The sequence below is a fragment of the Asterias amurensis genome, chromosome 6, assembly GCF_032118995.1.
Source record: "Asterias amurensis chromosome 6, ASM3211899v1".
NCBI classification, from domain to species: domain Eukaryota; kingdom Metazoa; phylum Echinodermata; class Asteroidea; order Forcipulatida; family Asteriidae; genus Asterias; species Asterias amurensis.
The window spans coordinates 19,632,527-19,648,745 of record NC_092653.1 but is presented as its reverse complement, the minus strand read 5'-3'; the positions used below and the strand labels follow the sequence as shown (position 1 = coordinate 19,648,745).

The 16,219-nt window shown below is 36.0% G+C and overlaps 1 protein-coding gene across 1 annotated transcript in view; it reads left to right on the top strand.

Annotated features, from left to right (window-relative positions):
- Positions 1-16,219, top strand: part of LOC139939130 (uncharacterized) — a 257,440-nt gene that overhangs the window by 39,840 nt on the left and 201,381 nt on the right. The window lies entirely within an intron of this gene.

Sequence of the window (16,219 nt, the reverse complement as noted above, 5' to 3'; positions counted from 1 at the left end):
AGGTAGATAATTTTTTCTTGAGATAAAGAAGTTTTTAACAATTCCAATCTTTATAAAGCTCCGTTTAATTCAGAAACTTCTTTATTAAAGATTTTTTTTTATGTGCTTTTCAGGTTGGCTGCTTGATGTCTCACCGGGACGTTGACTGAACCATCTATCGGAGTTGCTGGAATCGACCTGTTGCTGTATCTGGACGCCTCACTCTCCACTTCATAAGGTAGATATCTTTTCTTTGAGATAAAGAAGTTTTGGACAATATCAATCTGTAAAAGCTCTATTTAATCCAGCATTTTCCTGTTTTAGTTGTATTTGATGTGTTATTCAGGTTGGCTGTTTAATAACTGACTGGAACGTTGACTGAACCGCCTAATGGCGTTACAGGGATCAACCTGACGCTGTATCTGGCTGCCTCATTCTTTTCTTTAACTAGTAGATTTTGTTTCTGTTATTTTTACATTCAAGAAAAACATCACTAGTATTTTGACACAATCTCTAAAGGTATGCCATTTTATTCATTACTCTACTAGCCAAACTTGCACCTCCATCCGTCATGGTTCACAGGGTCATATGTAACAACCACCCACACCATCTATCGCACCGAATACAATCCCAAACTAATAAGAAGAAACCTGGTTTCTAAATGTATTTTTTGATTGTATGTATTTGTTTTTTATTTCATGCAATGATGAAATGTGACTGAACCATCCAACGGAGTTGCTGAAATTGACCTGTCGCTGTATATGGATGCCTCACTTTCTACTTCAAAAGGTGGATATTTTTTCTTTAGACAAAGAAGTTTTTAACAAATCCAATCTGTTTAAAGCTCTATTTAATTGAGGACCTTCTTTGTTTAAATTTTTCTTTTGATATGTTATTCAGGTTGGTTGCTTGATGACTGACCGGGGCATTGACTGAACCATCTAATGGAGTTGCTGGAATCGACCTGTCGCTGTGTTTTTTTGCCTCACTCATACTTCAAAAGGTAGATAATTTTTTCTTTAGATAAAGAAGTTTTTAACAATTCCAATCTTTATAAAGCTCCGTTTAATTCAGAAACTTCTTTTTTAAAGATTTTTTTTGATGTGCTTTTCAGGTTGGCTGCTTGATGTCTCACCGGGACGTTGACTGAACCATCTATCGGAGTTGCTGGAATCGACCTGTTGCTGTATCTGGACGCCTCACTCTCCACTTCATAAGGTAGATATCTTTTCTTTGAGATAAAGAAGTTTTGGACAATATCAATCTGTAAAAGCTCTTTTTAATCCAGCATTTTCCTGTTTTAGTTGTATTTGATGTGTTATTCAGGTTGGCTGTTTAATAACTGACTGGAACGTTGACTGAACCGCCTAATGGGGTTACTGGGATCAACCTGTGCTGTATCTGGCTGCCTCATTCATTTCTTTAACTAGTAGATTTTGTTTCTGTTATTTTTACATTCAAGAAAAACATCACTTGTATTTTGACACAATCTCTAAAGGTACGCCATTTTATTCATTACTCTACTAGCCAAACTTTCACCTCCATCCGTCATGGTTCACAGGGTCATATGTAACAACCACCCACACAATCTATCGCACCGAATATAATCCCAAACTAATTAGAAGAAACCTGGTTTCTAAATGCATTTTTTGATTGTATGTATTTGTTTTTTGTTTCATGCAATGATGAAATGTGACTGAACCATCCAACGGAGTTGCTGAAATTGGCCTGTCGCTGTATCTGGATGCCTCACTTTCTACTTCAAAAGGTGGATATTTTTTCTTTAGACAAAGAAGTTTTTAACAAATCCAATCTGTTTAAAGCTCTATTTAATTGAGGACCTTCTATGTTTTAATTTTTCTTTTGATATGTTATTCAGGTTGGTTGCTTGATGACTGAACCATCTAATGGAGTTGCTGGAATCGACCTGTCGCTGTATTTTTTCGCCTCACTCATACTTCAAAAGGTAGATAATGTTGTCTTTAGATAAAGAAGTTTTTAACAATTCCAATCTTTATAAAGCACCTTTTAATTCAGAAATTTCTTTTTTAAAGATTTCTTTTGTTGTGCTTTTCAGGTTGGCTGCTTGATGTCTCACCGGGACGTTGACTGAACCATCTATCGGAGTTGCTGGAATCGACCTGTTGCTGTATCTGGACGCCTCACTCTCCACTTCTTGAGGTAGATATTTTTTCTTTTAGATAAAGAAGTTTTGGACAATATTAGTCTGAAAAAGCTCTATTTAATTCAGCATTTTCCTGTTTTAGTTGTATTTGATGTGTTATTCAGGTTGGCGTTTAATGACTGACTGGAATTGAACCGCCTAATGGGGTTACATGGATCGACCTGACGCTTTATCTGGCTGCCTCGTTCTCTACTTCAACAAGTAGATTTTGTTTCTGTTCATTTTACATTCAATAAAAACATCACTAGTATTTTGACACAATCTCTAAAGGTATGCCCTTTTATTCATTACTCTACTAGCCAAACTTTCACCTCCATCCGTCATGGTTCACCGGGTCATATGTAACAACCACCCACACCATCTATCGCACCGAATATAATCCCAAACTAATAAGAAGAAACCTGGTTTCTAAATGAATTTTTTGATCGTATGTATTTGTTTTTTATTTCATGCAATGATGAAATGCGACTGAACCATCCAACGGAGTTGCTGAAATTGACCTGTCGCTGTATCTGGATGCCTCACTTTCTGCTTCAAAAGGTGGATATTTTTTCTTTAGACAAAGAAGTTTTTAACAAATCCAATCTGTTTAAAGCTCTATTTAATTGAGGACCTTCTTTGTTTAAATTTTTCTTTTGATATGTTATTCAGGTTGGTTGCTTGATGACTGACCGGGGCGTTGACTGAACCATCTAATGGAGTTGCTGGAATCGACCTGTTGCTGTAGCTGGACGCCTCACAATCTAAGGTGGATATTTTTTCTCACGATAAAGAAGTTTTTAACAAATCGAATCTGTCTAAAGCTCTATTTAATTCAGAACCTTTTCTTTATAGTTTTCTTTTGATGTGTTATTCAGGTTGGCTGCTTGATGTCTGACCAGGACGTTGACTGAACCATCTAAACCGAGTTGCTGGAATCGACCTGTCCCTGTATTTGGACGCCTCACTTACTACTTCAAAAGGTAGATATTTATTTATATAGATAAAGAAGTTTTTAACAATTCCCATCTGTATCAAGCTCCTTTTAATTCAGAAACGTCTTTTTAAAGATTTCTCTTGATGTGCTTTTCAGGTTGGCTGCTTGATGTCTGACCGGGATGTTGACTGAACCATCTAACGGAGTTGCTGGAATCGACCTGTCACTGTATTTGGACACCTCACTTACTACTTCAAAAGGTAGATATTTATTTATATAGATAAAGAAGTTTTTAACAATTCCCATCTGTATCAAGCTCCTTTTAATTCAGAAACGTCTTTTTAAAGATTTCTCTTGATGTGTTTTTCAGGTTGGCTGCTTGATGTCTGACCGGGATGTTGACTGAACCATCTAACGGAGTTGCTGGAATTGACTTGTTGCTGTATCTGGGCGCCTCACTCTCTACTTCATAAGGTACATATTGTTGCTTTAGATAAAGAAGTTTTGGATAATATCAATCTGTTTAAAGCTCTATTTAATTCAGCATTTTCATGTTTGAGTTGTATTTGATGTGTTATTCAGGCTGGCTGTTTAATGACTGACTGTGGGACGTTGACTGAACCGCCTAATGGGGTTCAGGGATGGACCTGACGCTTTATCTGGCTGCCTCATTCTCTTCTTCAACAAGTAGATTTTGTTTCTGTTATTTTTACATTCAAGAAAAACATCACTAGTATTTTGACACAATCTCTAAAGGTATGCCATTTTATTCATTACTCTACTAGCCAAACTTTCACCTCCATCCATCATGGTTCACAGGGTCATATGTAACAACCACCCACATCATCTATCGCATCAAATATAATCCCAAAACTAATAAGAAGAAACCTGGTTTCTAAATGTATTTTTGATTGTATGTATTTGTTTCTTATTTCATGCAATGATGAAATGTGACTGAACCCTCCAACGGAGTTGCTGAAATTGACCTGTCGCTGTATCTGGATGCCTCACTTTCTACTTCAAAAGGTGGATATTTTTTCTTTAGACAAAGAAGTTTTTTATAAATCCAATCTGTTTAAAGCTCTATTTAATTGAGGACCTTCTTTGTTTTAATTTTTCTTTTGATATGTTATTCAGGTTGGTTGCTTGATGACTGACCGGGGCGTTGACTGAACCATCTAATGGAGTTGCTGGAATCGACCTGTCGCTGTATTTTTTCGCCTCACTCATACTTCAAAAGGTAGATATTGTTTTTCTTTAGATAAAGAAGTTTTTAACAATTCCAATCTTTATAAAGCTCCGTTTAATTCAGAAACTTCTTTTTTAAAGATTTTTTTTGATGTGCTTTTCAGGTTGGCTGCTTGATGTCTGACCGGGACATTGACTGAACCATCTATCGGAGTTGCTGGAATCGACCTGTTGCTGTATCTGGAATATCACTCTCCACTTCATAAGGTAGATATCTTTTCTTTGAGATAAAGAAGTTTTGGACAATATCAATCTGTAAAAGCTCTATTTAATTCAGCATTTTCCTGTTTTAGTTGTATTTGATGTGTTATTCAGGTTGGCTGTTTAATGACTGACTGGAACGTTGACTGAACCGCCTAATGGGGTTACAGGGATCAACCTGAAGCTGTATCTGGCTGCCTCATTCTCTTCTTCAACTAGTAGATTTTGTGTCTGTTATTTTACATTCAAGAAAAACATCACTAGTATTTTGACACAATCTCTAAAGGTATGCCATTTTATTCATTACTCTACTAGCCAAACTTTCACCTCCATCCGTCATGGTTCACAGGGTCATATGTAACAACCACCCACACAATCTATCGCACCGAATATAATCCCAAACTAGTAAGAAGAAACCTGGTTTCTAACTGTATTTTTCGATTGTATGTATTTTTTTTTTATTTCATGCAATGATGAAATGTGACTGAACCATCTCCCGGAGTTGCTGCAATTTACCTGGCGCTGTATCTGGATGCCTCACTCTCTACTTCAAAAGGTGGATATTTTTTCTTTAGACAAAGAAGTTTTTAACAAATCCAATTTGTTTAAAGCTCTATTTAATTCAGGACCTTCTTTGTTTTAATTTTTCTTTGGATGTGTTTTTTAGGTTGGCTGCTTGATGACTGACCGGGGAGTTGACTGAACCATCTAACCGAGCTGCTGGAATCGACCTGTTGCTGTATTTGGACGCCTCACTTACTACTTCTAAAGGTAGATTTTTTTTTCTTTAGATAAAGAAGTTTTCAACAATTCCAATCTTTATAAAGCTCTTTTTAATTCAGAAACTTCTTTTTTAAAGATTTTTTTTGATGTGCTTTTTAGGTTGGCTGCTTGATGACTGACGGGGATGTTGACTGAACCATCTAACTGAGTTGCTGGAATCGACCGGTAGCTGTATTTTGACGCCTCTTTTACTACTTCAAAAGGTAGATTTTTTTTCTTTAGATAAAGAAGTTTTTAACAATTCCAATCTTTATAAAGCTCCTTTTAATTCAGAAACTTCTTTTTTAAAGATTTCTCTTGATGTGCTTTTCAGGTTGGCTGCTTGATGTCTGACCGGGATGTTGACTGAACCTTCTTACGGAATTGCTGGAATCGACCTGTTGCTGTATCTGGACGCCTCACTCTCTACTTCATAAGGTAGATATTTTTTCTTAAGATAAAGAAGTTTTGGACAATATCAATCTGTAAAAGCTCTATTTAATCCAGCATTGTCCTGTTTTAGTTGTATTTGATGTGTTATTCAGGTTGGCTGTTTAATGACTGACTGGAACGTTGACTGAACCGCCTAATGGGGTTACTGGGATCGACCTGACGCTGTATCTGGCTGCCTCATTCTCTTCTTCAACAAGTAGATTTTGTTTCTGTTAATTTTACCTTCAAGAAAAACATCACTAGTATTTGTACACAATCTTTAAAGGTATGCCATTTTATTCATTACTCTACTAGCCAAACTTGCACCTCCATCCGTCATGGTTCACAGGGTCATATGTAGCAACCACCCACACCATCTATCGCACCGAATATAGTCCCAAACTAATAAGAAGAAACCTGTTTTCTAAATTTTTTTTTTTGATTGAATGTATTTGTTTTTTATTTCATGCAATGATGAAATGTGACTGAACCATGCAACGGAGTTGCTGAAATTGACCTGTCGCTGTATCTGGATGCCTTACTCTCTACTTCAAAAGGTGGATATTTTTTCTTTAGACAAAAAAGTTTTTAACAAACCCAATCTGTTTAAAGCTCTATTTTATTTCTTTATTACATGCAATGATGAAATGTGACTGAACCATCTCCCGGAGTTGCTGCAATTTAACCTGGCGCTGTATCTGGATGCCTTACTCTCTACTTCAAAAGGTGGATATTTTTTCTTTAGACAAAGAAGTTTTTAACAATCCAATCTGTTTAAAGCTCTATTTAATTCAGGACCTTCTTTGTTTTATTTTTTCTTTTGATATGTTATTCAGGTTTGCTGCTTGATGACTGACCGGGGCGTTGACTGAACCATCTAATGGAGTTGCTGGAATCGACCTGTTGCTGTAGCTGGCACCTCACCTTCTAAGGTGGATATTTTTTCTGACGATAAAGAAGATTTTAACAAATCCAATCTGTCTAAAGCTCTATTTAATTCAGAACCTTTTCCTTATAGATTTCTTTTCATGTGTTATTCAGGTTGGCTGCTTGATGTCTGACCGGGGCGTTGACTGAACCATCTATCGCAGTTGCTGGAATCGACCTGTTGCTGTATCTGGACGCCTCACTCTCCACTTCGTAAGGTAGATATCTTTTCTTTAGATAAAGAAGTTTTGGATAATATCAATCTGTAAAAGCTCTATTTAATTCAGCACTTTCCTGTTTTAGTTGTATTTGATGTGTTATTCAGGTTGGCTGTTTAATGACTGACTGGAACGTTGACTGAACCGCCTAATGGGGTTACAGGGATCAACCTGACGCTGTATCTGGCTGCCTCATTCTCTTCTTTAACTAGTAGATTTTGTTTCTGTTAATTTTACATTCAATAAAAACATCACTAGTATTTTACACAATCTCTAAAGGTATGCCATTTTATTCATTACTCTACTAGCCAAACTTGCACCTCCTCCATCATGGTTCACAGGGTCATATGTAACAACCACCCACACCATCTATCGCACCGAATATAGTCCCAAACTAATAAGAAGAAACCTGGTTTCTAAATGTATGTTTTGATTGTATGTATTTGTTTTTTGTTTCATGCAATGATGAAATGTGACTGAACCATCCAACGGAGTTGCTGTATCTGGATGCCTTACTCTCGACTTCAAAAGGTGGATATTTTTTCTTTAGACAAAGAAGTTTTTAACAAATCCAATCTGTTTAAAGCTCTATTTAATTCAGAACCTTTTCTTTATAGTTTTCTTTTCATGTGTTATTCAGGTTGGCTGTTTGATGACTGACCGGGACGTTGACTGAACCATCTAATGGAGTTGCTGGAATCGACCTGTTGCTGTAGCTGGACGCCTCACCTTCTAAAGTGGATATTTTTTCTTACGATAAAGAAGTTTTTAACAAATCCAATCTGTTTAAAGCTCTATTTAATTCAGAACCTTTTCCTTATAGTTTTCTTTTGATATGTTATTCAGGTTGGCTGTTTGATGACTGATCGGGACGTTGACTGAACTGTTTAACGGAGTTTCTGGAATCGACCTGTTGCTGTATTCTGACGCCTCACTTTCTACTTCAAAAAGATAGATATTTTTTTTTCGATAATTTAAAATACAATGATTTCAATCTGTAAAAGCTCTGATTAATTCAGAACCTTCTTGTTTTAGTTTTCTTTTGATGTGTTATTCAGGTTGGCTGTTTAATGACTGACCGGGACGTTGACTGAACCATCCAACGGAGTTGCTGCAATTAACCTGTTACTGTACCTGGATGCCTCACTCTCTACTTCAAAAGGAGTACAATTTTTTTTCTGTAGACAAACAAGACTATGTTCGTATCTGGAAAAAGTTCTTCTTAACTCAGCATCATCCTGTTTTGTAATCAGGGCCAAATTTCATCTGGCTGTTTAAGCAGAAAATATTGCTTAACAGTTTTCTGCTAACCAAAACAAAAGCAGGATACTAGTCATAAATTGTACATGTGACACGGTATTTTGGCATAATTATGTTGTGCTTAGTTCCCTGTGGAGCTTAAGCAGCGTTGTAACATGGGTCCTGATGATCTATATTTGTTTTCATATGGTTCGTCCTGATGTGAGTACATTGTTATTTTCTTACAGATGATTGTGACGACTGCTTTTCTGCCCTCCGTCAATATGGACCATGAAGATGTGACGACACAGTACAAAGAGAGATACATCATGGTTTGAGGAGATGGACATCAAAGTATTTCTCAGCTACATACCAGGGTCCCAAGTGGAGTTTGAAGGTAGGATCTCTTTTAGCTAAGCTTAAGCTGAAAGTTTAGAAATCCATTAAAGTGCAGAAAATATACATTTCTTACGTCTCATAATTAAAACATAGTCCCATATTACCTTGCACCAATACTGTATTGTTAAACTGCAGGCGCGTCACTGAGTGAGAGATATGCATGCTTTATAAAAAGCCATTTTTGTGGTTATTATTACACACTCATCTTTGACCTTTAAATTAAAACCTGAGTTAAATCTTGAGTTTAAAGGTCAAAGATGAGTGTATAATAGTGACCACAAAAAAAACAGTTAAAATTTTTTTTTTTACGTTTGATCATATTATTACAGGATTAACGTGAAGAAAACTCTTTCTTCACCACCTCATCTAAGGCGTCATGTCAACAGATGGACACATTGTATAACAGAATGAACCCCAAGAACACAAAGAGGCAGATCAAGTTGGCCTTGGATGGACGGCACAACAGAATGTGGAAGCTTCACGTGGAAGCTTCACATGGAAGCGACAAGCACAAGAAAGATCAAGGTGGAATGGTGACGAAGAGACCTTCCTTCTACAGTATGGAGCGGTATAGGCTAGATAGATTGATATTTTCCAATTTAAAATAACACAAAATCTTTTTTTTTGTAAATTTCACTATTCGTTGGCCTGTTTTATTCATTCTTGGAAGTTGACATGACACAGTTTTTGTCCTCATTGCTAAAATACTTAACTCTGGATGAAGTTTATTTCATTGCTATTGTAATTTTTATTATTCTTATTGCTTATATGGTATCTGTTCTGTGGAACCCTTACATGGTGGCCACCATGTTTTTATTATTATTATCTACTGTATGAAGACATGTAAAATATTGTGACACACATAGGGTTAATTAAAGTTTGTAATGTCAAAGTTCATGACCTTGTCTTTGTTTGAGTACTCATTAACAAGGTTTTATAATTACAAAGTTCTTGACATTGTCCATGGTATTCATTAAGGTCATTTGAGTTCTCATTAACTAGAGGTTTAATAATTACATAGATCATGACAGAGCCATGGTATTAAGGGTAATTGAGTTCTCATTAACAAGGTTTTAATTACAAGGTCATGACGTTGTCTTTAGTGTTTTTTTATAGTGTGTTGAGTACCCCTTAACGATGTATAAAGATCCCCTTTAACTGATTGTGGGGTGGGAGATGACAACCTTCACGTGGTCCACCCTGTTGTTAACTAATTGTCATCAGACAATAGAGCTATATATACTTGTTTGTATAGCTCTATGCACCAAACCAATGTTTTAATTATATTGGTCATGACATTGTCTTTAGTGTTTATTTAATGTGTGCTTAGTACCATTAAGGATCTTTTAAGATTCCTTTAACTGTTATTTGTGGGGTGGGAGATGACAACCTTCACGTGGTCCACCCTGTTGTTAACTAATTGTCATCAAACAATAGAGCTATAATTTATATACTTGTTTGTATAGCTCTATGCACCAAACCAATGTTTTAATTATATTGGTCATGACATTGTCTTTAGTGTTTATTTAATGTGTGTTTAGTACCATTAAGGATCTCGTAAGATTCCTTTAACTGTTATTTGTGGGGTGGGAGATGACAACCTTCACGTGGTCCACCCTGTTGTTAACTAATTGTCATCAAACAATAGAGCTATATATACTTGTTTGTATAGCTCTATGCACCAAACCAATGTTTTAATTATATTGGTCATGACATTGTCTTTAGTGTTTATTTAATGTGTGTTTAGTACCATCAAGGATCTATTAAGATTCCTTTAACCGTTATTTGTGGGGTGGGAGATGACAAACTTCACGTGGTCCACCCTGTTGTTAACTAATTGTCATCGAACAATAGAGCTATATAAATACTTGTTTCTATAGCTCTTTGCACCAAACCAATGTTTTAATTATATTGGTCATGAAATTGTCTTTAGTGTTTATTTAATGTGTGTTTAGTACCATTAATGATCTATTAAGATTCCTTTAACTGTTATTTGTGGGGTGGGAGATGACAACATTCACGTGGTCCACCCTGTTGTTAACTAATTGTCATCAAACAATAGAGCTATATAAATACTTGTTTCTATAGCACTTTGCACCAAACCAATGTTTTAATTATATTGGCCATGAAATTGTCTTTAGTGTTTATTTAATGTGTGTTTAGTACCATTAATGATCTATTAAGATTCCTTTAACTGTTATTTGTGGGGTGGGAGATGACAACATTCACGTGGTCCACCCTGTTGTTAACTAATTGTCATCAAACAATAGAGCTATATAAATACTTGTTTCTATAGCTCTTTGCACCAAACCAATGTTTTAATTATATTTGTCATGAAATTGTCTTTAGTGTTTATTTAATGTGTGTTTAGTACCATTAAGGATCTCGTAAGATTCCTTTAACTGTTATTTGTGGGGTGGGAGATGACAACCTTCACGTGGTCCACCCTGTTGTTAACTAATTGTCATCAAACAATAGAGCTATATAAAAACTTGTTTCTATAGCTCTTTGCACCAAACCAATGTTTTAATTATATTTGTCATGAAATTGTCTTTAGTGTTTATTTAATGTGTGTTTAGTACCATTAAGGATCTCGTAAGATTCCTTTAACTGTTATTTGTGGGGTGGGAGATGACAACCTTCACGTGGTCCACCCTGTTGTTAACTAATTGTCATCAAACAATAGACCTATATATACTTGTTTCTATAGCTCTATGCACCAAACCAATGTTTTAATTACCAGGTCATGACATTGTCTTTAGTGTTTATTTAAAGGGTGTTTAGTACCATTAAGGATCTATTAAGATTCCTTTAACTGTTATTTGTGGGATGGGAGATGACAACCTTCACGTGGTCCACCCTGTTGTTAGCTAATTGTCATCAAACAATAGAGCTACATAAATACTTGTTTCTATAGCTCTTTGCACCAAACCAATGTTTTAATTATATTGGTCATGAAATTGTCTTTAGTGTTTATTTAATGTGTGTTTAGTACCATTAAGGATCTATTAAGATTCCTTTAACTGTTATTTGTGGGGTGGGAGATGTCAACCTACACGTGGTCCACCCTGTTGTTAACTAATTGTCATCAAACAATAGACCTATATATACTTGTTTGTATAGCTCTATGCACCAAACCAATGTTTTAATTACCAGGTCTTGACATTGTCTTTAGTGTTTATTTATAGGGTGTTTAGTACCATTAAGGATCTATTAAGATTCCTTTAACTGTTATTTGTGGGGTGGGAGATGACAACCTTCACGTGGTCCACTCTGTTGTTAACTAATTGTCATCAAACAATAGAGCTATATATACTTGTTTGTATAGCTCTATGCACCAAACCAATGTTTTAATTATATTGGTCATGACATTGTCTTTAGTGTTTATTTAATGTGTGTTTAGTACCTATAAGGATCTATTAAGATTTCTTTAACTGTTATTTACGGGGTGGGAGATGACAACCTTTACGTGGTCCACCCTGTTGTTAACTAATTGTCATCAAACAATAGAGCTATATATACTTGTTTGTATAGCTCTATGCACCAAACCAATGTTTTAATTATATTGGTCATGAAAATGTCTTTAGTGTTAATTTAATGTGTGTTTAGTACCATTAAGGATCTATTAAGATTCCTTTAACCGTTATTTGTGGGGTGGGAGATGACAACCTTCACGTGGTCCACCCTGTTGTTAACTAATTGTCATCAAACAATAGAGCTATATATACTTGTTTGTATAGCTCTATGCACCAAACCAATGTTTTAATTATATTGGTCATGAAATTGTCTTTAGTGTTAATTTAATGTGTGTTTAGTACCATTAAGGATCTATTAAGATTCCTTTAACCGTTATTTGTGGGGTGGGAGATGACAACCTTCACGTGGTCCACCCTGTTGTTAACTAATTGTCATCAAACAATGGAGCTATAATTTATATACTTGTTTGTATAGCTCTATGCACCAAACCGATGTTTTAATTATAGTGGTCATGAAATTGTCTTTAGTGTTTATTTAATGTGTGTTTAGTACCTATAAGGATCTATTAAGATTTCTTTAACTGTTATTTGTGGGGTGGGAGATGACAACCTTTACGTGGTCCACCCTGTTGTTAACTAATTGTCATCAAACAATGGAGCTATAATTTATATACTTGTTTGTATAGCTCTATGCACCAAACCGATGTTTTAATTATAGTGGTCATGAAATTGTCTTTAGTGTTTATTTAATGTGTGTTTAGTACCATTAAGGATGTATTAAGATTCCTTTAACTGTTATTTGTGGGGTGGGAGATGACAACCTTCACGTGGTCCACCCTGTTGTTAACTAATTGTCATCAAACAATAGAGCTATATATACTTGTTTGTATAGCTCTATGCACCAAACCAATGTTTTAATTATATTGGTCATGAAATTGTCTTTAGTGTTTATTTAATGTGTGTTCAGTACCATTAAGGATCTATTAAGATTCCTTTAACTGTTATTTGTGGGGTGGGAGATGACAACCTTCACGTGGTCCACCCTGTTGTTAACTAATTGTCATCAAACAATAGAGCTATATATACTTGTTTGTATAGCTCTATGCACCAAACCAATGTTTTAATTATATTGGTCATGAAATTGTCTTTAGTGTTTATTTAATGTGTGTTTAGTACCATTAAGGATCTATTAAGATTTCTTTAACTGTTATTTGTGGGGTGGGAGATGACAACCTTCACGTGGTCCACCCTGTTGTTAACTAATTGTCAGCAAACAATACAGCTATATATACTTGTTTGTATAGCTCTTTGCACCAAACCAATGTTTTAATTACCAAGTCATGACATGGTCTTTAGTGCTATTTATATGGTGTTTAGGACCATTAAGGATCTATTAAGATTTCTTTAACATTTACTTGCGGGGTGGGAGATGACAACCTTCACGTGGTCCACCCTGTTGTTAACTATTTGTCATCCAACAAAAGAGCTATATAAATACTTGTTTGTATAGCTCTATGCACCAAACAATTTTTTTAACTACAAGGTCATGACATTTTTTTTAGTGTTATTTATTGAGTACTCATTAAGGATGTATTAAGATTCCCTTTAACTGTTATTTGTGGGGTGGGAGATGACAACCTTCACGTGGTCCACCCTGCTGTTAACTGATTGTCATCGAACAATAGAGCTATATAAAACTTGTTTGTATAGATCTATTCACCAAACATATTTTTTTACATATTTTTTATTACAAGGTCGTGACACTGTCTTTAGTGTTTATTTATAGCGTGTTAATGACAGTGGACACTATTGGTAATTGTCAAAAACTAGTCTTCACAGTTGGTGTATCTCATCATGTGCATAAAATTTGAGCTCAATCGGTCAGCGAAGTTGCGAGATATTAACGAAAGAATAAACACCCTGCTCGCACCATGGTCACACGAAGTTGTGTGCTTTCAGACGCTTGATTTCGAGACCTCAAATTCTACAGTTGAGGTCTCGAAATCAAATGTTTTGAAAATTATTTCAGAGGGAGCCGTTTCTCACAATGTTTTATACCATCAACCTCTCCCCATTGCTCAGTACCAAGTAAGGTTTTATGTTAATAATTATTTTGAGTAATTACCAGTAGTGTCCACTGCCTTGAACGATGTATTAAGGACACTTTTAACTGCCATTTGTGGGGTGGGAGATGAAAACCTTCACGTGGTCTACCCTGTTGTTAACTAGTAATTGCTATCAAACAATAGAGCTATATGCATGTTTATAGCTCTATGCATCAAACGTATGTACCCTTTTCATGGAATATGAAGTGCGCACTAACTTGGTTGGCAACAAATTAGGGAACATCGATTGGGCTGTTTTATAAACGGGTAATGGTGACGCAGACGTGATTGTGCGTCTGCTTAGTGCACAACTCTATGGCGTTTGCCAACCAACATGGGCCGTGCGCATGCGAGAATTAATGTAATTAGCATGTTTCCTGAAAAGGTTCCATTTACCCCATCCTATATTCAATATTTTTTAGAAATAAAAAATGATACCCATTTTCCATACCCGTATGTACCAATTATGAGTGAAATGTTTCTCAAATTAACGATGCAATGTACTAATCAAAGCTCATGTATACTTAATTTATTGCCATTAAATTTCAGAGTTAAATAACATGTTCCAAATAGGAGAAATAATCCGTATAAGAACACAGTATGAGAAGCATTACCCCCCCCCCCCATTGCCAGCCCCAACCCCAACACCCAACCCATCCCCGTCCCCGTCCCAACCCCAACCCCAACCCCCAACCCCGGGTCGCAATTTTTTTTTCCAAACTGCATTGCAATATGTTTTTCCCCTGCCGCTGTGTTGGTTCTTTCCGTCAGATTACGTCATAATGAAATTGGCCTGCTCTTTTACCAAATCATTGCAATGTCGTTTTGGGAAAAAAAGTTAGCCCCGGGCCACCGATCACAACGATGTAAACTTAAAATGTAATTGTTGCTGGTAACCAATTTTCTTTTAAAGCTATTCAGTGCTAAGCAAGTGTTTCTGTGCTTATACAGTCATAATGAAGTTAGGCCCTATACATCTAGCAGCAGGCAATACACTTCACTGCTCATATGAAAAAATTGTGTATAATAACGACCAAATAAAAAGAAGGCTGGATTTCTTTTAAAATGTTATAGTAGGTGTCGCCTGCACATGTTGTGGGTGATGACCTTCAAGCAGTAGCCTACCCATGGCATCGTAAGAGTTGCCAAAAATTAGAGTTGCCAAAAATATCGAGACCCCAGATTTAGGATTTGAGGTCTCGAAATCAAGCATCTGAAAGGGGGGGGGGTGCTATAGTTAAAAAAGACGTGTTTATATTTGCATAAAACGACAAAGATATCTGTCAAAGACAGTGGAACAACTAGACTGCAATTTGTTTATTCAAATAAGATCAATTAATCATAAAGTGTCAAATATGTTACAACCCCACAACGAAGTAAAGCTCATTTTTAGCTATAAAACCCAACAACTGTCATTTTTAAGACAGGATGGGTATCTAAAAGGAGTGCACTCATTTGGCTTGGGTGTATACAGGCAGATTTACCAAGTTGTCCCTCATTATCTCAATGCATCAGTGGCGTAACTACGCATTTTCATTTGGTGGGGCAAAGATTAATTTTTTTTTTTTTTTTTTTTTTTTGGGGGGGGGGGGCAAAGAAGTGCAAGATTATTATTAAATAATGTCAACTGATATATAGTTGATACACAACAATGCAGTTCTAAAACAGTCGACATAGTCAGCAGGTAAGAAAAGATTGCGAAAACAATAAAATCTTATAGAGAACTTATATCATTTTGTATTATAAAGATAAAACTTTTGGACTGTATTTAAGGATTAAATTACCAACTGTGATCACCAAGTACCAATTTAGAGTTGTACACGGCATTCTCAAACAGGCTCTGTGGGTGTGTAAATACCCAAAACATAATAATATTAGACCAATTAAAAATAAAAAAATAGAAATGTTTAGCGTCCCCGCCTGCTTCCTTTTTACAGGACACCTTTTTGTTTTTTTTTTTTGGGGAAAAAGGGTTATTTGAAATGATTTTAGCAGCAGAAAAAGCTTGCAGAGTGTAGTCTAGATTTCGAGCCGTCCACGTAACTAAATCATACCGTGGCGGGCGCGCTTTGGCGATTCAACCGCGCGTAGTACACTATCCAGAATCAAGCACCATCGTCTTGGGCCAAGAC